The following is a 27,724-nucleotide window of genomic DNA, read 5'->3' on the forward strand; positions in this document are numbered from 1 at the left end:
CGTCATTAAATAAAACAAAGACCCAGCACCTTACAAGTGCACGTCTTACTAGTTACAAATTGACTTTGTTTGCTCCCCATATTACAATTAAACATTGTACCACTCTGAACTCTGCCATGCTACTATCCCTCCCTTCTGACGAAGAAAATAATGACGTGCATGATTGCATATTTCGGACTGAAGAAGAGACGAAGGGACGGGTGGACCTCACAGACATTCCTCTATCTGACCCTCAAGGGGAATTGTATGTGGGTGGCTCTTGTTTCAAGTTAGCAGATGGCACCACGACAGCTGCATATGCCATTACAACCCTTCGCACAATAGTTGAGACTTCCAAAGTGCCCTATCAATCAGCCCAGGCTGCTGAGTTAGTCGCACTATTACGGGCCTTTGAATTGAGTTAAGGAATGAGAGTAAACATATACACAGACAGCCAATACACCTTTGTACACCTTTGGCGTGGCCCATAGTTTCGGGCGGCTGTGGGCAGAAAGGGGTTTACTCACTTCTCATAGGCAGCGAATACAACATGGCCCTTTGATCTTGCGATTGCCGACTGCATTAACATTACCTAAGATGGTGGCAATGGTAAAATGTATTGCTCATAAAGCGGTTGTAGATGAAGTTGGTGAGGGTAATGCTTCTGATGATGAAATAGCTAAGGAAACAGCCCAGTCCAAAATGACCCCGATGTTTGTGACTACATCTGCTAGGTGGGTGGCAGACTCAGAAATGTTTACTAACACTATGGAGAGTGTCCGGTAAATACAGAAAGAAGCTATCCCAGCCGAACTGGCCTATTGGGAAAAAGAAGTGGGAAGGTTAGATGAGAATAACTGTTGGGTTGATTTGACTGACAAGCAAAGATGGTTATTACCCAATGCATTAGTGAACGCTGTAGTGACTATGGCCCATGGTCCAGCGCACATTGGTGCAAAGGGAATCTGTGCATTATTAGATCCAGTGTGGAATAACCCAAATATCCCAAAGACAACTGCACATGTGGTCCGATATTGCATGATTTGTTTACAACATAATCCGGGAGGAAGGGAACCTGTCCTTAGCGGGAATTTTGCACCACCTACCCTGCCTTTTGGAGTACTCCAAATGGATTACATACATATGGAGCGTGTTAACAATTTGAAGTATGTTTTGGTCATGGTATGTGCTTTTAGTAAATGGGTGGAGGCCTACCCGACCAAGGAGAACACTGCTTTAGCAACAGCAACAGCCTTGATTAAAGAGGTTTTCCCCCGCTATGCATTACCACGGTGATCTGGACAGATAACGGGGGACATTTTAATGGAGAACTTGTAAATCATGTTTGTAATGGGCTGCAGATTAAACAGAAATTTCATGCAGCCCGACATCCACAATCTGCAGGGTTAGTGGAGAAGTACAATGGAATACTGAAATTGAAAATGGCTAAAATACAGGAAACTACCAAACTGAAATGGCCCGACACCTTGCCATTAGCTTTGATGTCATTGAGAGTTACCCCTCATTCTCGATCAGGATTGTCAACTTATGAGGTTGTCTTCAGACGACCAACAAATGTCTGGGGGTTGTCAAGACCTAGATCATTTAGGGACATTGAATATCCTAAGATGACAGATTACTTGTATGCCTTGACTAAAGATCTTCGTTCCGTTCATCAGCAGGTATCAGCGGTATTGCAGCCCCTGCCGGAGGGTCCGGGATATCATTTGGAACCTGGCCAGTGGATACTGGTCAAGAACTATCAGCGAGACTCTAGCCTGGCGCCTAGATGGTCCAAGCCTCACCAAGTGCTCCTGGCTACGCGCACTGCGGTGAAAGTGGATGGCAAGAGGCATTGGATACATGTCTCCCATGTTAAGCGAGTACTGCTTCCGCTTCCCAGTGATCAGCCGCCTCCGGAAGGAATTTTGACCCAGGAGAGTGAGCGAGCCACTTGCTTTGTTCCTTTTTATGACGCCCAGAAAGTTGAAGAAGGGCCAGAAGAGGGAGTTCCAGGAGTAGACGGGGTATTGCCATTTGCTTCAGCAATTGCCCCGAAATCTGTTGTTTCTACAGTTGATCGACAAGCTCTTGATATTCCAGTGGTGGCGAAAGCATCTTCTCCTGTTTTTTTTGCTGATCAGGAAACGCCTGGCCATGTTCGCTACAACCTGCAGCCCAGAAAACAACGCGGTGCCCCAGATGAAGCTAGTAGGAGATAGGGAAAGACTTGAGTGAAGAGGTTTTGTTAGAATCCTCTCTGGGGTACTGAGCGAGACACTGGACTGCACCTGCTGAGAGCTAGGAACACTGGTTTTGTTTTGTTCAGAAAGAAAGACTCAGAAGCAGTCAAAAAGGGCCCAGGTTGTATTTTTCTTCAAGGGTTGTGTACGGATATAACCCCAACGACAGGATCTGTTTGCATTACTTTCAGATGAACGATAGGAGCCTGCCTGTGAGGCTCTAAACTGAAACAGGAAAGAAGAACCCTCTGGCAGGTTGGACTGTTTTGCCCGAGTTTATTTCTTGACTTTTAGCTAGCATGTATCCCTTTGCCCAGTTTGTCCCTGAGGAGGAACGTCCATTTGTACCACGTCATCGTCCTGTGTATATGCCAGTATTTTTCAGTTGGACCCGAAATGTTAAAATCGCCTTTGTTGTAACTGTAGTGATTTTGTTTGTAATTATAATGGGAGTGTTCTTTTATTTGGAATTCCATCATCCAATGCATACTGTTTTAGGAACTACTACCCCAACCTCTGAACATATGTTTTTCTCCATAACTCCACATAAGGAAAGACATCGCCAAACCTATGCAAAGAATGTATTTGTGGAAATGTGCAACAAATACTACAAATTGTTGGGTATGTGGCCTTTTACCCTCAGGGATGCATAAGCATGATTTGTTCATATCTTTTCCCTTTTGTCCTACTTAGGAAGTCGTGAGGCCTGGTTCAAATTATTGTCTGCTATGTACATGCATTATACTGTAGACCCCAAACGGTACTCTGAGAAAGATTATACCATGATTTTAGCATATATAGAAGTACATCAAGGTTTTGACCCAAAAGGTGGGGATGGAGAAGGATCATTATATCCTGATGCTTGCATGAATCTATATACTACTTATGAAAATGTTACTTGGCTCCAGAACAAAATTTTGGATTTTGTCGAGTTTAACCATACTCAGTATTTCCAGCAATTTATCGAAAGAAATGTTACTGACGATAGAACGTTGCCTATACCTATTTTAAATAGCACCTCTGCTTTTGCATACAGGGATTAGGACAAGTCCCGGTAGGAGGAAGTGGGTGTAATTACACTTATCGTTTACAAACCTTTAGTAGCCCCCCACTTTTGACTCCCCAAATGTATATTTCATGTGTGGAGAGAATGCATATACATGGCTTCCATGTGGATGGTCAGGACGCTGTTATTTGTCCTTTCTGTATCCACCAGTATATATAGCCCCTACCAATTATCATAAAGATCATGGTCTGGACGATCCAGGCCTGTCACTTACTAGAAATCGGAGACAGATAGATACTTCTGATGTAGATCAGACTGATACTCCTCTGAAACTGTTTTCTGATAATGCAAAAGGAATGCTTCCTATATGGGGTTCAATATTAACGAGTAGAGAAGTGCGACAGTTGTCTGGAGTAGTTGAGGGAGTTGTTAATATTACTACGGATATCTTCACTAATATGACAGTGGAGCTTCAGGCTACGAGACTTGTCTCGCTTCAAAATCGAATGGTGTTAGATATTATCTTGGCCGATTGAGGAGGAGCTTGTCACGTAATCGGCAGCTCCTGCTGCGTGTATATCCCTGATTCGGCCCCCACCGTTCATTTGACTATCCAGAAATTGCATTGTTTAGCTTCAGAAATTCACGCAGAAAATGGTACCTGGTCTTTCTCTGGGTGGTTCTGGGGATTATTGTCCACTTGGGGTTGGAAGCTATTAATAATTCTTGTAGGAATAGCTGGGGTTATATTTACTTGTCGCCTTTGCATACACTGTGGGCCAGCTTGCTGTTCCCATTGTGCCACTAGACTTTCTTCCGCAATAGTTCCTTCCCACTCCGCTGTAAAGAAGCAGATGGTTCAGCAAGAAATAGATGTCATAATGAAGATTGATGAAGGTATTTTTAAAGACTGAGTTTCAGTTAGTTAGCTACATCATGCTAAAAGGGTGGATCAGAAGGATGAAAATCTGGTTCTTCCCCTTCTTTTTATCCTTAATTATAGTAATATAGTTCTTAGCATGATGTACCTATATACTCCCTGATATATGCTATATGCGTGTATCGTTTTGGATACTTTCCATTGATCAAATATGAGTGTTCTTAGTGTTTTTCTTATGTTAAGTGAACTAGGCAGAATCCATGTAGACGCCATTTTGTTGGCCCTGTTCTGTGTTGAGCTGGAGTCAAGTGTCTCCCTTCTTAACCGACAGAACTTCTTCTCTCTGAGTTATAGAGGAGCAGCTGAAGGTGGACTGTCTTTCCCTCTGTCTGAAGGCCCAAGGTTACATCTGGGTTTGGATGCGATAAAGCACATTCCTGAAGGCGCCGTGCCTGTACTCCCGAGTGTCGGGGCGAGGGGAGTCAACCTCTTTGACCTTACTATAATGAATAGAGGTATTCTGAGCCAATTCTGTGTGCCTAATATATGGTCTTTCCTCGAGGCCCCTAGAAGCATCTTGTATTTTTCCATCTATGGTGACTGCATATGTGTTCGAAAAGTATATATGACCTGTCTTGATTGTAAGTCAGCAGTCTTCTCTGCGCACCTTGAGGGATGAGGTCGGGAGAGGCTCCTCTATAGAGTATTTTGTTCAATAAACGATTGAACTTTCTTCACTGCCAACTGATGGATTATTTGGTAATTATGCATCGAGTGAGCTGGGGTGAGTACAGCTCCATAGGTGATTTATTTGCAATACGTCAGGGTCCCCTTGGATATTGGACTTCCAGCTTCCAACCAGAGTGTAGCTAGGGTGCAATGTCATTTTAGGCGTCCTCCAAGGTCCTCGGGGGTCGATCACAGCAGATCTAGATTTGCAGGGCTCAGCCTGCTAGACGCAGCCTGACTCTTGTGACCAGTCAATTGCCTGCACTCTTTGGCAACTTAACACCGGCATCCCCTCCTGGCATATGAGGTTCCTGTGGTGCCTCTGGACACAATACAATCTTTTTTGGTGCAACCACCCACGCCAAGCCTGCCCCTCCTGGCATACCGGGTCGCCACTAAGGCATTCAAGAGTCCTGGTGCGCTTGTCACACAATTGCTTCAAGGGTGGCTAATCTGGCATACAAAGTCATAGCAATGAGGCAGTACAGGCTTGATTCTGCCAGCACAGCACTCAATGCACGGCTCAGTACATGGCAGCCCTCTCTTGACATAAGGGCATCAGCAAATCAATCATAATAGAGGCAACCATCCGATCAGTGCACAGCTGTATCCTCACTCCTCACCCATGGAGCACTCTCAATAGGGCTCCCCAATGGGCTTCTCTCCCTCCAGCACTCCTCTCTTCCACACAGGCCACGCTGGTCTTGGCAAGCAGGATAGCAGTAGTGGTTCAGGCTCCAGGGCAGGTAGTCTTGGTTTCCCTGAGTGATGCCACCTCACCCAGCTGGAGACTGGCAGGCCTTGGCCCCCTGTCCTGGTCACAGGCATAAGTTTTGCCGAGCTTCCCCTTCTCACACAGCGCGTCTGGCTGCTTGGCAGATGACGAGTTTTGGGGTCTTCACCTTCCCTTCTACTATTGACTGTGAATAATACACTTCAAATTTCTCCATTGATTGTACAGAACCCCAGTATGGCTCCATAGAGCTGGTCTTAGTGAAGATGCCAGGTGTGTGCGCTGCAGAGCCCCGGAGCCTCCTGACCTCCTTGATTCATCTGGCTTAGGAGTGTCCTGCGGTGGCGAGTTACCGGGAACGCATCTTTGAGACCCTGACCCTGTTGATAAAAACTGTGGAGTTGTTATCCTGGTGCACTCTAAATTTCCAAAATGTTTTGAACGAGTAGGTCTTGAATTAACATTTAGCGCGACTCATGTCACAAGGCGACCTTCCCTTGTCTTCAAGTAACTTGATAAGTAGTGTGGAGGGAAACTCCCTCCTACAAATGAGTGCGCTGGTTTGCAATGAAACTCAAAGGTTCCTTCACCACATTTTTCAAAGATTCATCCGTAAGTTTTTCATATATTACAAATCAATGATCCATACTAGTAATCCTTGTGGTTGTTGTTTTTATTTCACAATTTCTTGCAGATTATCTTGCCAATAATCAAAACAACTTTAGTACCCAATGCATTTCGGGTCCAAAGGAGTAGACCCTTCGTCAGGGGACTATGGAATGAAAGGAAACAGGACCAATTAATTCACTGTCCAGTGTACACAAACAAAACATTACAGTTACCTCAGTGGTAAAAAATGAACTTCCTAAATTATTACACACTACTGTTGAGTCTGTACGTCTAAAACAGCTCTAGTACGTCAATGCAATGCAATATCACTTTCCTCATATTCCATACCAGTCTAACTCAAAAATGCGATTCACCATCTCACAGATAAAAAGAATTATAGTATACGATCATTTGGCTTTGAATATACGATCTCACTTCAGTTCTACTTACATTCGACCGTCCGGTCTGCTACACGCAAAGTGCTGGCGTATTGGCGTTCTCAAGATTACGCGCCAAATGTTAAGGGGCAAACTAATGAGTAAAGTTCCGCTCACGTGATCGGAAAGCCTTCCAATCGCGGCAGTGTATTACTCAAGTCATGTGACAAGGTCCATGCTAACTTCAAGGAAATACATTTTGTAAACAAACTAAGCTTTACCGGTACGATATGCATGGAAAAGCAACAAGTATATGTGATATTGACATTGTGTAAGTGCAACATTCAAATACAATACAATGTAAATCGAAATGAATGAGAAAGAATAAAAAAGAACATGTAATTCACTTAATCAGGATAGCAAGACTCAGTTCAAAGGTCACGGATATGGTCCAAGCCTATAGTTGCAAAAATTTACAAAAAACATGAATATTCTATTCGATCATTAAGCCCAATGGGGTGGGCAGAATTGAGTTTTTTGATCCAGTAATATTCGCATCTAAGTCTTTGCTTAGAAGGATTCAGGTCGCTGCGTGGGGAGATTCTCTCCAAAACCGTGAATCTTAACTGAGAAATTTGATGTCGAGCTTCAAGCCAGTGGCATGCAATAGTGGATTTGGAATTCATGAGTCTAATATTGCTCTTATGCTCAGTTATGCGTGTTTTGACTTTTCTTTCGGTCTGTCCTACATATGTTTTGCCACACGGGCATTTGATGGCATACACGCAATTCATAGTGTCACATGTGCTATTGTGTTTCAGTTCAATTTGATGCCCTTTGGTGGGGTGGGTAAATTGATTTCCCATAATCACATTTCCGCAATGGGTACAATTTTGGCATTTTTGCATTCCACGAAAAGTCATAGTGGGTTTCTTAGGAGTGTTCAGAAGTTCCTTAATGTTTTTTGACCTTTGAAACGCAAAAGTTATTTTTTCATTATAAAGATCTTTTAAATCTGGCTCTTGCTGAATAAGTCTCCAATGTTTGTTAACAATTTTTTTGATTTTAGGTGCATCCGTAGAGAATTTCAATACACATACAGTTTTAGCTTTTTGGGTTTTAATTGACTCTTTTAACATGCTGGTTCGAGACCGATTTGCCACTTTAATTAAAGATGTTTGCAGTACATCATTAGGATATCCTCTCGATTGATATTTCATTACTTGTTCTTGCAAAACTTTGGACAACTCTTCTTCATTGGAGGTGATTCTTTTCATTCTTGTAAATTGTGAAGTAGGTAAGTGTTTTTTCAAAGACATAGGATGAAAACTTTGAAACAATAGTGAAGAGTTTTTATCTGTTTTCTTGATGTGGACGTTCGTGTTGATGATGTTGTTTACAATTGCCACTTTAACATCAAGGAATGCTATAGATTGTTCATCTATGGTGTGGGTGAATTTGATCCGTTCATTACATGCATTGAGTGCAATGATGTTGTTTTCCAGGTCTTCTCTTGCTCCTCTCCATATTATGAATAGATCATCAATGTACCTTTTGTACATAATCAAATGTTCTGTCCATAACGGGTTTTCAAGGATGTGCTCGGTTTCAAATTTGTTCATAAAGATATTGGCGTATGAGGGCGCCCCCCCAAACCCCATTTCCGCAATGGGTACAATTTTGGCATTTTTGCATTCCACGAAAAGTCATAGTGGGTTTCTTAGGAGTGTTCAGAAATTTTATAACCAAAGTAGCGGCACATCTATGGTGCACAGGGAACATAAAACAATCCAAGGGTATAATGCTAATAACGTGCACAAGAAACCGCTATACAAACAGCAACAATGTCAGATTAAGCCAAGAATGTAAGGAGTGCACTTAACTGATGAGCAGTGAAGAAAGAGGAAGCTGAAGCGAGGTCACGATATTATATACGATGGACCGTGATATGATTGGACTATAGTTGCCTTGGAGACTCCCCCCTAATGGTTCATGGGTTGTGTAGCCTTTTGTTTAATGATTGTTGTGTTACGTTTTCTTTGAACTGCTGTGCTAGTAAAGTGAGGAAAGATATGCATAATACTCGCCTCCGGCCTGCCAGAGAATTCATTAAACTTTATTCGATTTGATTTAGAAACATAGATCATAAAAGTGTACATAAAACCAGTAAATCCTCTTTCCTAACACAATAAAGTGAGAATTAATTAAAACCAATAGGTAAAACAGGTGTTACAAAGCCCGGTTCAGAGCAACTTCAGGTTAACAGAATCGTAAAGTTCAATGTTTCGCAAGATCAGTCTCATGTACTTTGTGCAAAATACGCAATAAGGGGTCCAAGTAAGATGTAAGGCTCCAATACCTGACCAGTCTGCACTATATAAAACTGCAGAAAAACTAAAAATAAAAAGCGTTTTGCACACGTCTGTCATTGAGCTATATGTGGGCTACATCTGGGTGATATGTGTGCTACATTTGGGCTCTTTTTTTCTCAGGTCGCCATCTTGGGAGACTTATTTGTTATGAAGTTTCCTAATTTCCTCATTTACTGCAGTCTCCTCAGTAGGAAATGCTTTCAGTTTTTTACTTTGATTCCATTAGGAGGGCATTCAGATGTGTCACACATTTGCCATAAATTCAGAATGTTAGCACTCTAGTTGTTCATTAGATCACTGTAGTAAAGCTACTGCTCACCAGAGAGTTAACTGGAAGTCTACTGCTGGTATTGAAAGTGATTGTTTCAGTCTGCATGTCAGAATTTTCAAATGAAATAGAAGAGGATTTGAGATCTCACTTAAACATGCCCCAAATTTTCTTTCTGCAGCACTAACCATAATTTCTATGGCAAAATGAACCCCCTCATTTTGTTCCATTTTAAATAAAATGTTTTAAGTGTTATCAGTTTATTCCAATGAAGATGTCTTCAGGTGTGCCATAATTTTCTCATAAGTAAGACTGTTAGCTCTCTAGTTGTTCTTTAGAACACTCTGGGAAGCTGCAGTAGAACACAAAGGCATCAACTGACAGGCTGCTCCTGTTGAAATATAACAGGAAGATATTTGAGATCTCACTTAAAACATGTCCTAATTTTTCTTTCTACAGCACTATCCATAATTTCTATGACAAAATGAACCGCCTCATTTTGTTCCTTTTTAAATTAAATGTTTTAAGAGCTACCAGTTTATTCCAATCAAGGTGGCATAATTTTGTCATAAGTAAGACTGTTAGCGCTCTAGTTGTTCTTTAGAACACTCTGGGAAGCTGCAGTGGAACACAAAGGGATCAACTGACAGGTTGCTCCTGTTGAAATATAACAGTAAGATATTTGAGATCACACTTGAAACATGTCCTAATTTTTCTTTCTACAACTCTAACAATACTTTCTATGACAAAATTAACCTTATCATTTTGTTCCTTTTTAAATTAAATGTTTTAAGTCTTTTTTTCCAATCAAGATGGCTTCAGGTGTGCCATACTTTTGTCATAATTTAGGCTGTTAGCCCTCTAGTTGTTCTTTAGAACGCTCTGGGAAGCTGCAGTAGAACACAAAGGAATCAATGGACAGTCTCTGCCTTGTTGGATGTACATGTTTCACTACGAATGTCAGACTTCATTCTCACATGACTGAGAAAGATAATGTGAATTTACAGAAAAAATGCTCTCATTTTAGCTTCTGGAGCACCTTCCAAAACTCTATGGGACAAGCGTGTGAAAATAGTTTTCTCTCAAACATGATTCATGATATCCCAGCAGAAGGTCTTTCACAGGGTAAAATCACCTTAGAACACACCACAATTCCTGAAATTAGCATGGTACCATCAACAAATTAATTCTAATGTAACTAAAGTCTGTTATCACCCTTTATAGTTCAACTTTTGGTAACCCTCAAAATCTTCGATTCACTACAATGCATTTCAATGGGGTACTATCATGTATATTGGTCCCAAGATGGCTGCCAGCAATTCCAGGATGAAGTGCTGACAGCCAATCAGATCTCACGGTGACATGTGTGGTTATGCTTCGCCCAGATATCAATATTTTTTCTTTTTCACATTTCTCAGGAACAACTTAACGGATTTACTCCAACAACAAAAAGAGTTTTCTCATGTCATGAGTGATGTAATATGTGACGTCATCAGCAGTGCATTGCAGGCGCGCAAGTTATAGTGAGTCCAACTAACTATAACGTGGGAATTTCAATGGTTTTATGTCAGTAAGATTTCCAGGTAACTATAACTGGTGTGAAACCTATGGTTTTTTCAGTGAATTTAATAGGTTTTTTAAATGCAAATTCCTAACTATAACTGGTGTGAAACCTATGGTTTTTTCAGTGAATTTCTTAGGTTTTTTAAACGCTAATTCCTAACTATAACTGGTGTAAAACCTATGGTTTTTTCAGTGAATTTCAAAGGTTTTTTAAATGCTAATTCCTAACTATAAGTCTCACTTTATAAGTAAGACTGTTAGCGCTCTAGTCGTTCTTTAGAACACTCTGGGACATTGGGCTATAGTTGGGCTACATCTGGCTGATATTTGGCTACATTTGGTTTTTTTTGTCTCTGGTGGCCATCTTTGGGCTACATTGGGCTACATTGGGCTACATTGGGCTACATTTGGGCTCTACCATATATATAGCCCAAAGTAGCCCAATATATATTTTTTCAAAGTTAATTTTCGTAAAAACCACTGGAGCATATATCTTGCGACATAGCAAAGGCACATCGGGCTACCAGTCCCTACAATTTTGCCAAGTTTGGTGGAAATCCATTCAGCCGTTCAGGCTAAAAGTGAGTTTGACCGCCCTATGGAAATTAACATGTTTTGGGACCCCCCTTTTATCTCGGCCCCTGCTTGACGAATCCCCCCCAGATTTTCAGGGAAGGAGGGGAGCGGAGCGGGCCACCTACTCTGAGAAATCCGCGAAGATTCGTCCACCGGCGCCAAAGTTATTCCCAATCGAATGTTGCGGATTTCCTATGGAAAGTAGTTCCAAACTATAACTACCTACTGGTGACCGCCAGTAGGTAATATATATATATATATATATATATATATATAAATATATATATATATATATATATATATATATATATATATATATATATATATATATCACAATATTTCACGCTTTTCACGCTTACTTCTAGCGCAGAAATCAAGCCCACCAGTCGGACATCGAGGAAACAGCTTTTATTTCATCAGGAAAAGCATTACCGGTTTCGACCTCTGCAGGTCTTAATCATATGCGTCCTCGGAGAGCAGGTGAGCAAGGTTTAAGTGCATTTCCGTTTGACAAAAAGCAAAGAAGGACTTGCAATCGGGTTTCAAAGCAGAATGTTCCAATAATTTTCATTTTCCCACATTGCAAATGTCACAAACCTCCGGATAATATATGACCTTTCTCTATCATTTTCAGGCAACAGTGCAGATATTTAACTCGTACTTGAATGTCATTCCTTTGGTTTAGTTGAGAGCATTTCCGGACTACAATGTCCATCATCCACTGCAAATGTTCATAAAATTCCCCAACAAGCCACTTCTTTTCAGTTCTTACATTAGTTTCTTAAATTCCACTTTTAATTCCTTTTGTCCACACTGCTCTTCCCAGTACCCACTGTTTCAATATATATATATATATATCACAGAACATCCAAGCAAAATCCACAGTTCAAAAACAAGCCCACCAGTCAGACGTCAGGTAAGTAATTTTATTTGTACACAGGAAAAGCATAACGTGTTTCGACCCCAAAATGAGTCTTAATCATATGCTGGTACGAGGATCAGTTACACCTGAATTTTAAATAATTTGGGCATTAAACATAGAAGAAGGACTTCAAGTGCAAACCATCTCCTTTGTAACAAACAATGATTTTTTTCTCTCAACATCAGGGCCAGATTTTTTTTTTCTTCTTATTGAATACTCTTTCAATCATATGGCTAATGCCCTCTGTTAAGAAATATTCAAATTTGTAAGTCCTGGCTCAAAATCCGGTCATTCATCGGACTACAATGTTCATCAAGCTTTGTAAATGAACTCCCAAGCCTCGTAATGTCCTTCATTCTAATTTTAAAATTCCATACCATGATAAGTCTCAATGAAATCAAAGTGCCACAATCTGGCCTCAAAGGGAACAATTCATTTTACCTCCGAGGCGCTGCACCACGTGTGCTCATTCCTTCAGATTTTCCAAATAGCTGCCTGTAAATTGGTTCACTTTGTCTAACAGTGCAAGAGTACAGCAACTCTAGCATACCCTTGCTGCTTTTCATATGTTGAGAAATCTCCATCCTGTATATATACATATATAAATGTATATATCCTCCGTATTCCTTTCTTTCCACGTTTCAATACTCAGAACCAAAACAGGCACAAACTCCAATTTATCAGTGCAATTCTTCAGTTTATTTTTGTGGGAATAGCCGCCATGATGTTTCGAACCACCCAGGGTCCTTGATCACATGACACAATACGTTGTTTCTCCCCGTTTTTAAAGTGACAAGTGCATTTTTTCTTTCTCTCTCTGACATAGTGAAACTGGAAACAGACTGCCCGTGTGTTTTTCACATTTTTAACAATTTTCACCTATATTTCCAGTTAATCACTCTGTTTACAACACATACATATTTGCATAAATGCAGATCATTATATAAACAATGGCATTGTTCTTTGATACTAGTATTGGTATTGGATCACTGAAATAATATCGAGGGAGAGAATATCGACTTGCAAAAATATCGTTGACAAAATAACGACAGACAGAATATCGAGTTTGTATCTACAAACAGGTAAGTACAAAAATATTGAGTACAAAATATCGTTTACAAAAATATAGTTTATAAAAATATTGACTTAAGTAAAAACAGTGTTAAATTAAATTAATATTAACATTTAATTACTAAAATATACTTAAAAATAAAAAAATAAAAAAAAATGTACAATCATATTTGGTAAAACATATATATATAGTAACATAATATAATTAAATAATATCCAATATTATTACCGTACGATAGCAGAAGTGTAAAAAATACTATTCCCACTCCAAAGAGTGCAACAGTAGGGAAAGCGTTGGATAGCGTAGGGGCTAAAATTACTATTCCCACTCCAGTGAGTGCAACAGTAGAGAAAGCGTTGGATAGCGTAGGGGTTAAAATTACTATTACCACTCCAGTGGGTGCAACAGTAGGGAAAACGTTGGATAGCGTAGAGGTAAAATTTACTATTCCCATTCCAGTGGGTGCAACAGTAGGGAAAGCGTTGGATAGCGTAGGGGTACAAAATTACTATTCCCACTCCAGTGGGTGCAACAGTAGGGAAAGCGTTGGATAGCGTAAGGGTAAAAATTACTATTCCCACTCCAAAAAGTGCAACAGTAGGGAAAGCGTTGGATAGCGTAGGGGTAAAAATTACTATTCCCACTCCAGTGGGTGCAACAGTAGGGAAAGCGTTGGATAGCATAGGGGTAAAAATTACTATTCCCACTCCAGTGGATGCAACTGTAGGGAAAGCGTTGAACAGCGTAAGGGTAAAAATTACTATTCCCACTCCAGTGGGTGCAACAGTAGGGAAAGCTTTGGATAGCGTAAGGGTTAAAATTACTATTCCCACTCCAGAGAATGCAACATTAGGGAAAATAAATACTTCATATATTATTTACAAATTTATAAATGAATATCTATTAATAATGAATTACAATTACTAAAAAATTCTATATAATATAATAATTAATATATTAAAATAACTAATTAACAATGATTATTTCAACTGATCACCTATTAATACTAATTAATTAAAAAATAACAATTATTTTTTTAATAATTTAAAATTATTTAACAATTATTTCAAATAAATAAATTTAAATACATTTAATTATTTAATTAATTATTAATAAATTACTTTCCACCCTATTCCCCTATAAACCCACAACCCACTGCAGAAAATACATTATTAAAATTAACATAATTAACAATTAATCAATTACATTTCAAATTTTCAAGTTTCAAGTTTATTATGATGATGGAACTCTGTACGAGGTCCACATAAAAGACATAAAATATGCATACCAAAAAAACATTAAACATAAAATGTCATACATACAATAGTATCAAATACACAACAGTTTTAAAAATTACCATCTTAATACAGATCCAAAAAACATTTGAAGAATTTGTACAGTTTAAAACAGAACATTTCATTTGGCGGGTTAATCATGGCTGCCCGAAAAGCTGAAGCTGACAGAATGTTGAGTTGTAGGCAAATTGGTCTTAACCATCTTCGCCTAAAGGACATCAGGGCTGGACAAACGAAGATAACATGAACCAAGTCTTGGTCATACAACTGACAAAAATCACAGACCGCTGAGTGGCCATACCATCTGGAATAAAGAGATTTCAACGGGAGTAGATCCTGTCTTACTAAAAACACTAGGCGTCTAACACCGTGAGGAATGTTCCATTGAATGTACGGTTGAGCCTTCCTCAATAGACAGGATTCGATAGCAGGAGTACAACCTTTTTTCAACACCCGGAAATCTCTATCCAGTCTGAACCCAAGTTCCGATGTAGAGGACTTCAGAATGGTTTTTAACTGATAAGAAGATAAAGAAAATAAAGCATCTTTATCTAATTGCAATTGATCGACAGCAAATCTGAAGTTTTTTACAATTGAAGAGTAGTTATTAAAGTTTCCCAGCAATTCATTTTTTATGAGATGTCGAAGGTATTAGGCTCACTCTTTGCAAGGCTTACAACCCATCGTATGATACCAGCCAAACCTTGGACCCAGCTACTACGTAAGCCGAGTTCCTGTCTTAGAGTAGCGGTAGAGTTTGCTGTACTAACAGTTAATAAACTACGTAAAATCTTTCCTTCCGAGGAATTTAAAAAGCTCCAATGTTTTTGGTCAATTAACTCTATTCCGTATAAAAGGGAGGCAGGTACTTTTGCTCTGAACACATCTAGTAGAGAAATGCCTTCTACCTGTGGCTTTATACAGGGATACCAAACTCTTTCCCTGCGAAATAGCTTTCCGGGAGTTATTGGCCATATGAGCTTTCTCGCTTAAATTACTCATGATAATTTTACCCAGGAAGGTATAAGAACTCACGGTTTCCAATTTCTGACCCCCAACTACCCATGGAAAGTTTAGAAATTTTGGTTTCTTCCTTCCCGCCATGCACATCACTTTACTTTTTGCAATGTTTATCAGCAGATAATGTTTTCCAGCGAATTCTTGAAGAGCTTGCAAGCGATTATTTAGGCCCTTTGGGGTAAGATCGAGTATCAAAATATCGTCCGCATACATGAGGCATACAATCGGAACGCCCCCCAACTTCGGGGCAATACCAGAGCATGCAGAGAGTGCTAGAGGTAAATCCACTGTGTACAGAGAAAAAAGCAGGGGAGCCAAAAGGCATCCCTGCTTTAACCCGTTGGATGTGGGTATTATTTTAGATAAACCTCTCTCACCACCCAGCAGCACCCTGCACCAGGTATCTGAATAGAGGGCACGGATTAATTTAATAGGAAAAGGTGGCATCCCTAGATCAAATAGCTTTCTCCACAGCAATGTCCTATCCACTTTATCAAATGCCGTGGAGAAGTCAATAAATGCACCATATACCTGCCCACCACGTACTTTCACATATTTTTCAGAAATAACCTGAAGTGCAGTCAAATTGTCTAATGTTCCGTGATTTTGCCTAAAGCCAGTTTGTTCCAAAGGTAGAATTTTGAACTCAGTTACCCATTCATTGATTAAAGTAAGAATACATTTTGCGAAAACCTTACCAATAGCATCAAGTAAAGCAATTTGGCGATAGTTTTGAGGGAGATCTCTTGCCCCTTTTTTATATAAAGGAACAAGGATACTCCCTTTCCAGGAAGGAGGGACTATTCCACTTAAAAAACAAGATTTAAACAGAGGGAAAAGAATTTTGCTCCAAAGCGCACTCTGTTGTTTTAATACAGAGATGGGGACTTCATCTGGGCCCATCGCGCCAGAGGAGCGCATGTTCTTAATAGCAAATTCAATTTCCTTTTCGGATGGGGAATCATATACACGCGAGTCAACATAAGTTTCAACATTGTTTAATTGTAAATTATTGTTACAGTACAAGTTTTCAATATATTGAACCCAGATCCGTTCCTCAATGGAAATAATCAATTACATTTAATTAATTGGCAAATACAAATTTTATAATTACCCATAAATACTTAATTGTTAATTATTCTAAATAAATATCAATAAATAATTTTACATATTTAATTATTTATAATTTAACTACTTCCCACCCAATTCCCCTATAAACTCACAACCGGCTACAGAAAATCAATTAATAAAATTTACATAATTACCAATTAATCAATGAATTAAAATTAATTACCAATTAAAATGTAATTAATGAACAAGTATTATTTAATTAACAATTAATAAAAATGTACTATCAATAAATAAATTTACATATTTAATTAATTATAATCAAATTACTTTCTACCCTAATCACCTATAAACCCACAACCCGCTACAGAATTAAATTACGCAATAATTATAAAAACAAAGTTCATTAATAAAAATGTATTATAACATAAATACACACTTTTCACACATATTATAACATAAAAATACACTATAAAAAATTAGATATTATTAAAAAATCTATATTTTTAACTGTATATTATATACTTCGATATTTTAACTTTCTATATTTATAACAGTCGATTTTACATCACTTACCTTAAAAACGATATTTTGGTTATCTATATTCTGTCCTGTCGATATTTTGTCCATTCTATATTTAAAACTCGATAATATGTCCAGTCGATATTATGTCTGTGCACCATTGGTACTTTACTACTTAGTACCATTTTGAATTTTATACGTTATTGCTGCATAAAGCTTATTCGAATATGTGCATAATGCTCAAAAATCATGATTAAAAAGACAAACATCATCAACTTGTATAAAATTAACAATTAGTTGCTAAAATAGTATAAATACATATTTTAAGAAATGACGTGCTTTCGATATATTAATAATTCATGATTTCATTATCACTGTGCAAAATACGCTAATATATGTAAGCATTTCAATTTTCTGTAAATAGACAATTTCATTTTTTAGGTGAATATCATATATGTGCAAAATGTGCACAAAAAAAAGCTCTGGTGCATTTATCTCCAACCTTAACTTGTGCTTGTTGTGTGTTTTGTCAAAAGTGTGTTGTTCACATGAGCCCATATTTCACAACTACACTGAAGACAAAAATCAGTCAAGGGGGGAAAGTTCTAAGGTTCAGCTTATTAAAATCATAATGAGTAAAAGATGAGTTCCTATGTGTTTTATGGGTGTACCACTTTAAATTTCAAATTTCCATCAACTGTCAATATTGCAATTAAAGCCAAATATGTAACTCCTCCATCCTATTCAGCCCATGAGGGCTCTTACTGTCCTGTTCTAAATTTAATTTTGCTTCAAGTCGCCTTTGCATAGTCTCCCTGTTCCCTCCTCTTCTTGTGGGAGGCACAGTGTCGATTGCATAATACTTTAAGTGGTCCAAACTACTTGAGTGGACCTCTTCAAAGTAGCGGGCCACCGGATAGGTGATATCTTTGTTAGTGATGGCCCGCATGTGCTGGAGTATTCTCTTGTGGACCTTCAATTTTGTGCTTCCCACATACCGCAGTCCACAAGAGCACTCCAGCATAGTTAGGACCATGTTTCCATAGAAAAATTGTTTTTTGCTTGCAGAAAGAGGGTCCTCAAAAAACTATTTCCCCATGCATTTTCCCTTAGGGATTTTGAACATAAATACAGCCCAAACCACTTAATTGAATTAGACCAAATCTGGCAGGCAGCTAGATGACGGTCCGGAAAGCATGCTTTTTGTAATTAGGTGTAAATCCATTCAGTAGTTTTAAAGGTATTTAAATTTTGAAAATGTAAATATCTGGGGGTGGATGCGGATCCTTGCAGTAGACTCACAGATCCTATTGAAAGTTGATTGGCTGCCAATACTTTAACCAGGAAGTGTTGGAGGGCATCTTTGGACTCTGCTTCAAGCCAAGTCCCATAAAAATGTCAAAAAATGAAGAAAAGAGGGCAGGGTTGAAGTTCCCTGACCCCCCAGATATAGTGGGGGATCTCACAGGGACCTCGCTGGGGGTTAAAAACATTTGTTATTCAGTTTTGCAGCAAATTTGTGTATGGATCCACAGATCCATGGCAAGATTGAAAAAAAAAGAAGCACAAACCTCTGCCCGCCTTTTATAGGAAGCCCCTGGGCTGGACAAATCCCACGGGCAGTGCATTTTAATTATGCGGAGGGTGACAATGTGGCACCCCCTGTGCCCCAGGGACCGCCACCTCCCCAAAGCAAACAATATTAAGTGATGCAGGTCTGGCACAGCCCCTCCTCAGCCTTGAGGACTGCCACCTCTAAGGGGTTATTTCTGAAATTCGTGTGGAGGAGGCTGTACTACCTCCTCTCCAGAGCTAAATGCAATGAAATGAGGGTTTTCATGGACCGCCCTGCCCTAAGGACCTCCACCTCCCAGGGGCTGTTTAATTTTTTCATAGCGGCACTCCACGGACCTCCACGGGGACCACCACCTCCCTGAGGCCAAAATGTTTTTAATGAGAGGAGGGCTGTGTGGCCCCCCTTCTGGGCCGTTCTGCTGACTGCTACCTCCCAGAGACAGGCCCTGCCTCAAAGAAGAAAGGAAGGGGCCAGGCGTACCCCACTTCTGCAGCCTTACATGGCTCTGGGAACCTCCAGCCCCACCCCAGGGACATGGCTGTTTGCTCTGGCTTGGCGGGAGCTTTACTGCTCACCCAAGCCATAGCAAACTGTGCTCCACTTAGAGAAATTGAGAGCATTTTGCTCCTACTTGCTCAAAGCAGAGCACAATTGCTTTGACAGAGAGGGAGCTACATGTTCAACAGCTCATTCTCTGTCAAAGCAATGCTGGCCCCGCAGGAGTGATCGAGACAACAGCGATGGCAGGGGCCTTGAGGCTTCTCCCTGGTCCCCAATAGAGTGGGTGCCCTGGGTGGAACCAGTGCACTCACAAGTGAGGCTGGGCCTCAGGAGATAGGGTCCCCAGGGCTGATATTGGCCTAGGGTGGGGGGCTGTGCAGCCCCTCCACCCTATTTAAAATTGGTCTGGCCCTGGGGGATGGGTTCCCTGAGGCCAAAATTAGCCCATGTTTTTAACTAATATATCCATTGTAGATTGGTGGAGAAAGGGGACAAGGTCTCTGACTAGCCCTCACAACCCCACTGAGTCACACTTATTAGAGGTATCAAAAAGGATCTGAAAGATCTGCCACCTGCTCACCCATGTAGCACTAATACAGGTGGTGATAGGTCTGGTATTGTCCCACCTGGACTATGCCAATTCGATCTATTTAGGGTTACCACTTTGTCTGACTAAGCGACTCCAGTTGGTGCAGAATCAGGCAGCAAGATTGATCCACCAGCAACCCAGGTGGCAATCTGCCAGACCTCTCTTAAAAAAACTACACTGGCTCCCACTGCCTCAACGGTCCGCTTTTAAGACAGGCTGCAGTGCTTAATCTTTAAGTCACTAAACAGTCTCAGCCCCATATTCATCAACAATTTATTATCCAGGTACATACCCGGGATCTTCGCTCCAAACATCTTCACCTACTAGCCACTCCTAAATTCAACAGGAAACTACATGGAGGTTGTCGCTTTGCATACCTGGCTCCACAGCTGTGTAATTCGTTCCCCCTGGAGATCCGGTCCTGCACAAAACTACTGTGTTTCAGGAAACTTCTCAAAACGTGGTTATTCAAACAAGCACACGACTAACACTTCTTCTTGGCCGCGACCAGTTCAGAATAGCACCATGAAACCTTGGTGTACGTGCTCTTTATAAATTCTTTATAACATTAACATTAACATTAACATTGGCCCCAAAGGACCCTCAGCTTCCAAGAGGACTTATTCCCCAACCAGTAGTGCGCCAGGAGACGAGTTTGCAGAGTGATGGAGAAAGGGGACGTAGCCTCCAATGACCTCTCATTAATCCCGCTGTTTGGGGCTTACTGGAGGTAACAGTAGGGCTTGTTAGTCCTCAAGGACCATCAGCATTCAAGGGTCTTTATCCTCAATAGTAGTGTGCCCAGAGGCGTGTTTTTAGAGTGGTAGAGGGGGTGGGGCCTCAAAAGACCTCTCAGCAATCCCGCTGGGTGGGACTTACTGGAGGTAACAGGAGAGCTAATTGCCCCCCAAGAACTCTCTGGAGCCAAGGGGACTTCATTCCCCAAACAGCACTCCACCAGAAGGCACGTTTGCAGAGTGGTGTAAAAAGGGGGCATGGCCTCTGAAGTCCCCTCAGCAATCGTGCTGTGTGGGACCTACTGGAGTTAACAGGGGGCTTATTAGCCCCCAAGAAACTCAGCATCCAAAGGGACTTCATCCCCCAACCAGCAGTGCGCCAAGAGGCCCATTTACAAAGTGGTTAAGAGAGGGGGTGTGGCCTCTGAAGAATTCTTAGCAATCCTACTGTGTGGGACTTACTGGAGGTAACAGGAGGGCTTGTTGTTCCCAAAGGACCTCCTGCGTCTGAGGAGACTTTGAGCCTCAACCATCAGTTCACTAGGAGGTGCCTTTGCAGAGTGGTAGAGAAAGGGGGCAGGCCTCTGGCGACTTGCTGGTCTCATATTTTTATTGAATTTTATTGTATTCATTTAAGGAGGTTCCCTGGTTCAATTTGGGCTCCAGGGACCCTGCCCCCGGGGCAGACCTTTTTGGAATGGGGGAGGGCTCTGCCAAGCTGAGACCATGTCTGTCTTTCAGAGGAAGAGTCAGTCCAGGGTGTCATTAAGTCCTTCCAAATATTTGTAAGTTTATTATAATAGCGCTCTGTAAAGTAGATGTACCCTCTGTGACCCACGAAGTAAGATAGTTTGATTAAAAGGTGCTCTAAAGCTCATAAGGATCTATGGAACCTCCTGCATGACACATCTCGGTGCCAGGAGAAGGTTAAAAGACCTCAGGCTGCCTATAGATTGGCCTGTAAGGATCATAAGGCCCAGCTTAAACAGGAGGCCTGGGAGAAGTTATGGATTGCTAGTCAGCAGTGTGACGGTGATGCATTCTGGACAGTGGTAAACTGTCCCCTTTTTAGCAGCAACCACCTTTCTAATCATGCATGTACTATTACACCACAAGCTTGGGTTGATCACTTTAAGGCCATCTATAGTCCGGAAGAAGAGGATAGTAAATTTAAGGACATGAGGAATGAGCACTTAATCCTTTTTCAGTTGGCTGAGGTCACTGCAGCTATTTCACGACTACCACCAAATAAAGCCCCCGGGCTTGATGGCATACTAGGGGACCTTTTTAAATCCCATACAGACCTTTGGGTCCTCTCATTAACGTTGCATTTAAATTCAGCAGCCAATGGCCCCCTCCCATTAACCTGGTCCCAATCAATAATGGTCGCTGTTTGTAAAAAAGGCAGATCGGACCGCGTCAGTTTCAGGCCAATATCTCTGATTGATTCAGAGGTGAAAATTATTAGACAGATTCTGTTAGATCATCTTTCCTCTTGGGCTAAAGAGCAAGGCATTTTATCTGATCTTCAGTACAGGTTCAGGCCAGGACAGGGTATCACTGAGTAAAATTTGAATCTCTGCTTACTGATTTGCAAGTATACTAAGATCAAGTAGGGGGCAATTCATTTGTTCTTCATGGACCTTAGCTCTACCTTCGACAGAGTTAACCTTTCCAAATGATGGCTCAGATGGGAGTAGAATCCGCACTAATTGACCTTCTGTAGGATCTACACAAAGACCTTTCAGCTAGTGTAAGATATGAGCCCACTGGGGAATGCACAAAGCCCTTTAAACTATGGTGTGGGGTTTGTCAGGGTTGTATTTTACCACCATTTTTACTTAGCTTTTATAATAATAAATTAGAACAAGCTTTGACTGACCCATATTTGGATGTTCTCAAAGTGGGAGGGCATTCAATACCGGCCCTGCTCTATGCAGATGATACCATATTAAATGCCCGTATGGCCAAGGGATTGCAAAGACTTTTTCGAAATCACATGTAATGAAGTTTGGGCCGCCCAAAATGAAAACCCTGAAATTTATAGTAGATGGACACTATATCAGCCAGGTAGATGAGTTTAGATATTTAGGGGTCCAGCTGGATTCTTGCCTTAATTGGCACTCATTTATAACTCAGAATGTGATGTCTTTAAATAGAGCTATGTTTAGCATAGGTGACTTCTCACGCCGGCTTGGGCGCACCCACATAAAATGTGTCCTGGAATTTTTCAAGGCTAAGTGCGCATCAATAGCCAGTTATGGCAGTAGAATATGGGGCTATGGCCCAGGTGCCGCAATTCAAACAGCGAAAAATAAATTTCTAAGGGGTCTTCTGGGAGTCCCACAAAGTGTACCCTATGAAATTGTTCACAAAGAATTGGGATTGGGTTATATCACTGACCACCTACGACTCTGTCCTTTAAAACTCTGACTTTCAATCTGGATAAAGGAGAACTTGGTCTCAATAGATTAATCTTACAAGACTGTTTGAACATGGACAAGCCTTCTCTAAATCTGTGGTTGATTTATATTTCACATAATATGATATATCTATGGAGGCCTGAAATATATGCCAATTACCTGCAGCTTAGCTAGATCTGTTCACAAATGGGTTGTAGAAGCGTTCAGGGACAAGATGGCAGCGGATCGCGAGGACACTGTATTATTGAAATTCTCGGTGCAACATGCATTATTAGTAAAAACTGTGAGCGAACTGGAACCCTACTAGACCTGGAACCTGTACCGCCACCAGCGACGCTTATTGATATATTTCAGGTTAAACTTATTCATGCAATTAGTTTCTTTTAATCACGGTTACTTTAAGGACTCAAGGCTGCCCCTATGACAGTGTCTCGGGTAACGATACAGTACATATTGTCATGACCTGCGCGAAAAGTAATAATTTACAACACAAGTTTTTATGACGACTTTTAACACCAATAAATGTTTGTACTCAAGTTAGGCCGGCAATATTGTACATACAGTTTTTGAACACACCTAGAATGTTTTTTTCTTTTACATTATCTTACTGGGGCTTAAAGCAAGTGCAGATTATGCTGATGTTCATTTTTGTGTTTTAAATTTACTTGTCTTTTATGCTTGTATTTTTAAAGTTGACTAAGAAATTGATTGATTGAATGAGGGAGGGGTGCTGCACAGTCCCCAACCCTTGGTCGATTTTGGCCTCAGAAACCCCATACACCAAGGTACGACCCATTTTTAAATTTTAATTTTTAACATTAAAGGGAGGAGAGCAGAGTGCCCCTCCCCAGCCGATTTTGGTCCCGGGGACCCGATACCCCAGGGCCCAGACATTTACTGGGGAACACAGGGGAGCCTCGGGCCGCCACAGTCCCTGCCAGCTCCCCGCCTCCCGGGGAAGCCAGCATTGATTTGATATAGTGGGAGCTGCTGAACATCAGCCCCCTCTCTGTCAAAGTAATTGTGCTCCGCTTCTAGCAAGCTAGAGCATTTTTTATGCTCTTGCTACCTAGAAGCAGAGCACAGTTTGCTATGGTTTGGCAGGAGCGGTAAAGCTCCCACCAAGCCATAGCAAACAGCTATGTCCCGGGGGTGGGCACACTGGGACATCTATGGCTCCAGACGGGGGACTGCATGACCCCCTTCCTTTCTTGATTTTTGCCCCAGGGACGGTCCCTGGGGCTGCGGGAGCCATGTGCTCTACAGGCAATTTAAGAAGAGCACCTGGGGGGTGGGGGTCCCTGGAGCTTCAGACATTTTTTCAAATTAAAGCCCCGGCTAAGTGGCAGACCCCGGGGTTTGGCGGGGTCTGAGAGGCCCCTCATTCAATGAAAAATAGGTCCTGGTGGGGTGGGGTTCCCGGGGCAGCTTGGAAGGGCTAATGGGCCTCCCCCCATTAATATTGAAAATAAACCCGGGGAAGTGGTGGTCCTTGGGGCATAATAAGCCAAAGGAGGGGAGCCTGTGCACTCCCTCCTTTATTTGCATAGTGCTCCCAGGACCTGGCCCAACTGGGGGCCGATAATTAACACTTTTTTAAACTTTTTCAGTGTGTTTCGTGGATCCATCGCAAAGCTCTCTGAATTTCTTTATTAGGAAAATGCATTCTTTACACCTGCGAGGTTCCTGTGGAACCCCACAAAGAGGCCTAGAGGATGAGGACCTTTCAACCCGGCCACCTTTTCTTTTTTTAATGTTTTTTCTGGGACTCGGTTTAGGCCGAGTCCCAAGAAACCTGCCAACATCGCCTGGTTTGAAGTGTTGGCAGCCAATCAGATCTCAACACAAGATCAGAAAGGGTCATGGATCCTCTGCGTTCCTAGATATATAACTGGAAATTTCTTTAAATCACTCTGCAACTACTGAATGGATTTACTCCAAATCATAAAAAGGCAATTCGCTCAACCAACATCGACCTTTCTGCCAAATGGTATAATTCCATTCCGCAATTCAGGCTGTAACCATGTCTAAAGTTCTTATGGAAATTAACATGGGGAAAACGTGTTTTGGGACCCCCTTTTTTCCCCCGCCTGACAGATCACTCAAATTTTTCAAGACAGCAGCTGAAGTGAATGGCAAACTATTTTTGAAAATGATGCGAGCATTCATCAAACGACGCCAAAGTATGTAATATATATATTTACATATTCACTGTGAAAACTAAAGGTTACAGAGATTTTACAGTTAGGCTCTCATTTCACTCATACAAAACCAGTGAAATTCTGCAGTTATAGTTACCTAAGCTAACTATGACTTTGGTCCTCAATGTACTACCTCACACATTACATCACTCATGACATGGTCAGTGATATCACTCATGACATCTCAAATTGCATCACAGATGACATCATCCTGTGATTGTGGGTGTTTTCGAAAGGTTTTTGTGTGGTAAGCATATATATTAAGATACCATAAAAGGTTTATTAATTTACTTTGTGTATTACTAATGAGTGATTCCTTTTTAATACAGTTTTTGTGAGTCGGTTTGTGAGTGTGTGTATTCATGTGTGAGTGTGTGTCTGAGTGACTGTACAGGTGTATGAGTGGCTGTATGGGTGTATAAGTGGGTGTAAGAGTAGCTATGTGGATGACTTAGTGGCTGTGTGAGTGGCTGTATTAGTGGCTGTATTAGTGTAGTGAGTGGATGTGTCAGTGGCTGTATGGGTGGGTTAGTGAGTGGTTGTGTGAGTTGCTGTATGGTTGGGTGAGTGGGTGTGTGAGTGACTGTATGACTGAGTGAATAGATGTCTGAATGGCTGTATGAGTGAGTGACATGGTGTGTAAGTGGATGTATGGATGAGTGAGTGACTGTTTGAGTGACTGCTTAAGTGAGTTGGGGTGTGGTGGCTTTATGGACGAGTCTGTTGAACTGGCTGTATGGGTCAGTGAGTGGCTGTGTGAGTGATTGTGATTTATTGCTCCTCCTACATAGAGATTTTAGAATTTTCTCAAGCCTTTTGCATATTCTGTTGCTTTTTGGTTTTTACATGAGCTGACCAAGAAAGCTTTGAGTCAATGGTTGCACACAGGTATACATAGCTATCTTGTTGCTCTATAGTTACAATTCCCAGTACCCAAACAGATGGTTTTACCAAATGTTACTACTCTTGCATTTGCAAAGTTGACATGCAAATAATTTTCTAAATTGTAGGAATTCAGTTTAGACAGCAGGATCTTCAAACCTTTTGCCGTTTGCAGGACAATATCATCAGCATATGGCAAATAGGTACCCACAGTATCTGAGTTTTGGGGCAGACTCTCCTGGCCATCTACATTGTTTGGAAGGTCAGGTATAGAGAGAGAACAGCAATAGCGCTAAAATACAGCTTTGTTTGAGGCTGATTGATGAGGACATTTTAGATGAGAGGATATAAGTTGAAGTTAATTTTAACCATATCCAAATGTCGTTATAAAATTCGAATATGCGAAGGAGTAGATTTGAATTAATGCCCCAGTACTGCATTTTGTTCCATAGTCTGGTACAGGTGATTTTATCAAAAGCAGAACTGTAGTCGATAAAACAAGTGTCATGGGTGCTGTTTTTGATCTTGCTTTATATCAACTGTGCTTTTCAAATGGAATTATAAAAGTGTTTTACTGGTGGTTAAATGGATATATGTGGTGGGTTACTGTTGTCTGTTGGATAATGATAATGCCTATGTTTCATGTTTGCAACCAATCCATTGATCTGCCTGCCCTTCAGCTGCATAAGGAAGGAGATTGACTGCAGGATACAGACACAGGCTAAAACATGGTCTAACAAACTTTGTGACTAACCACACCTTCTTATAGCTTTTAGTCATGTACAACAGAAGTTTGGCTCATTAAACCAACCTCCTATGTAGCCCCTCGGCAAGTGAGCATCCAGTTTGCAATTTAAATCCAATTGTTACTTCTTAATTTTTGGGTAAAACTGTTACATGGTGCCTGATTTAATAGCAAATCAAAGCACTGTTTTACCCCCTTTAAGTCTATCCCCAGTGATGGAGTGCGTGGCGGCGGGGGCAAGATGGCCGCACCCTGAGGAGGCTCCGGGATGCCGAGCTTCATTTCTGCTGGAAGGGTCCTTTCGCCTGTTGCATTCTTGCTCGCAAAGACCCGAGAGCGTGTCGGAATCTGCTGGTAATATCGAGGCAAGTTTCCGACCTCCGCTATGCTTGTGTGATGGTTTTTTGCGTGTCTCTACCTCAGCTCACTTGGCAATGCGGCCGACGATTTGCGCGCACTAGGAACGGCGCATTTCATCTCACCTCAGCTCACTGCACTGTGACCGTCACTACTAATGGGATAGTGCGCAGTTCTGCCTCAGCTCATCCTCTCATCACGTCCATTATTGTGGAGGCACTGCAACAGAGAAACAATTTTACTTCAGCACACCCTTCATTGCCATTGTATGTTCACTAGTGAAGAGCCGTGTGCCGTTACCATGCAGTTCTCCTCACCGCTCATGTGCTGAGCCCTACTAATAACTCTGTTTTTATATAATGCAATTATTAGGCGCCTATTTATTGGATGTCCTGTCTTTTTGCTATGTAAGCTGCAGTTTTCTCTTCACTAATCCTTTTCCTGACAACTGCTGCAGCATTTGATGTACGCTATATGAA

The sequence above is a fragment of the Lissotriton vulgaris genome, chromosome 6 (assembly GCF_964263255.1).
Source record: "Lissotriton vulgaris chromosome 6, aLisVul1.2, whole genome shotgun sequence".
Lineage (NCBI taxonomy): Eukaryota > Metazoa > Chordata > Amphibia > Caudata > Salamandridae > Lissotriton > Lissotriton vulgaris.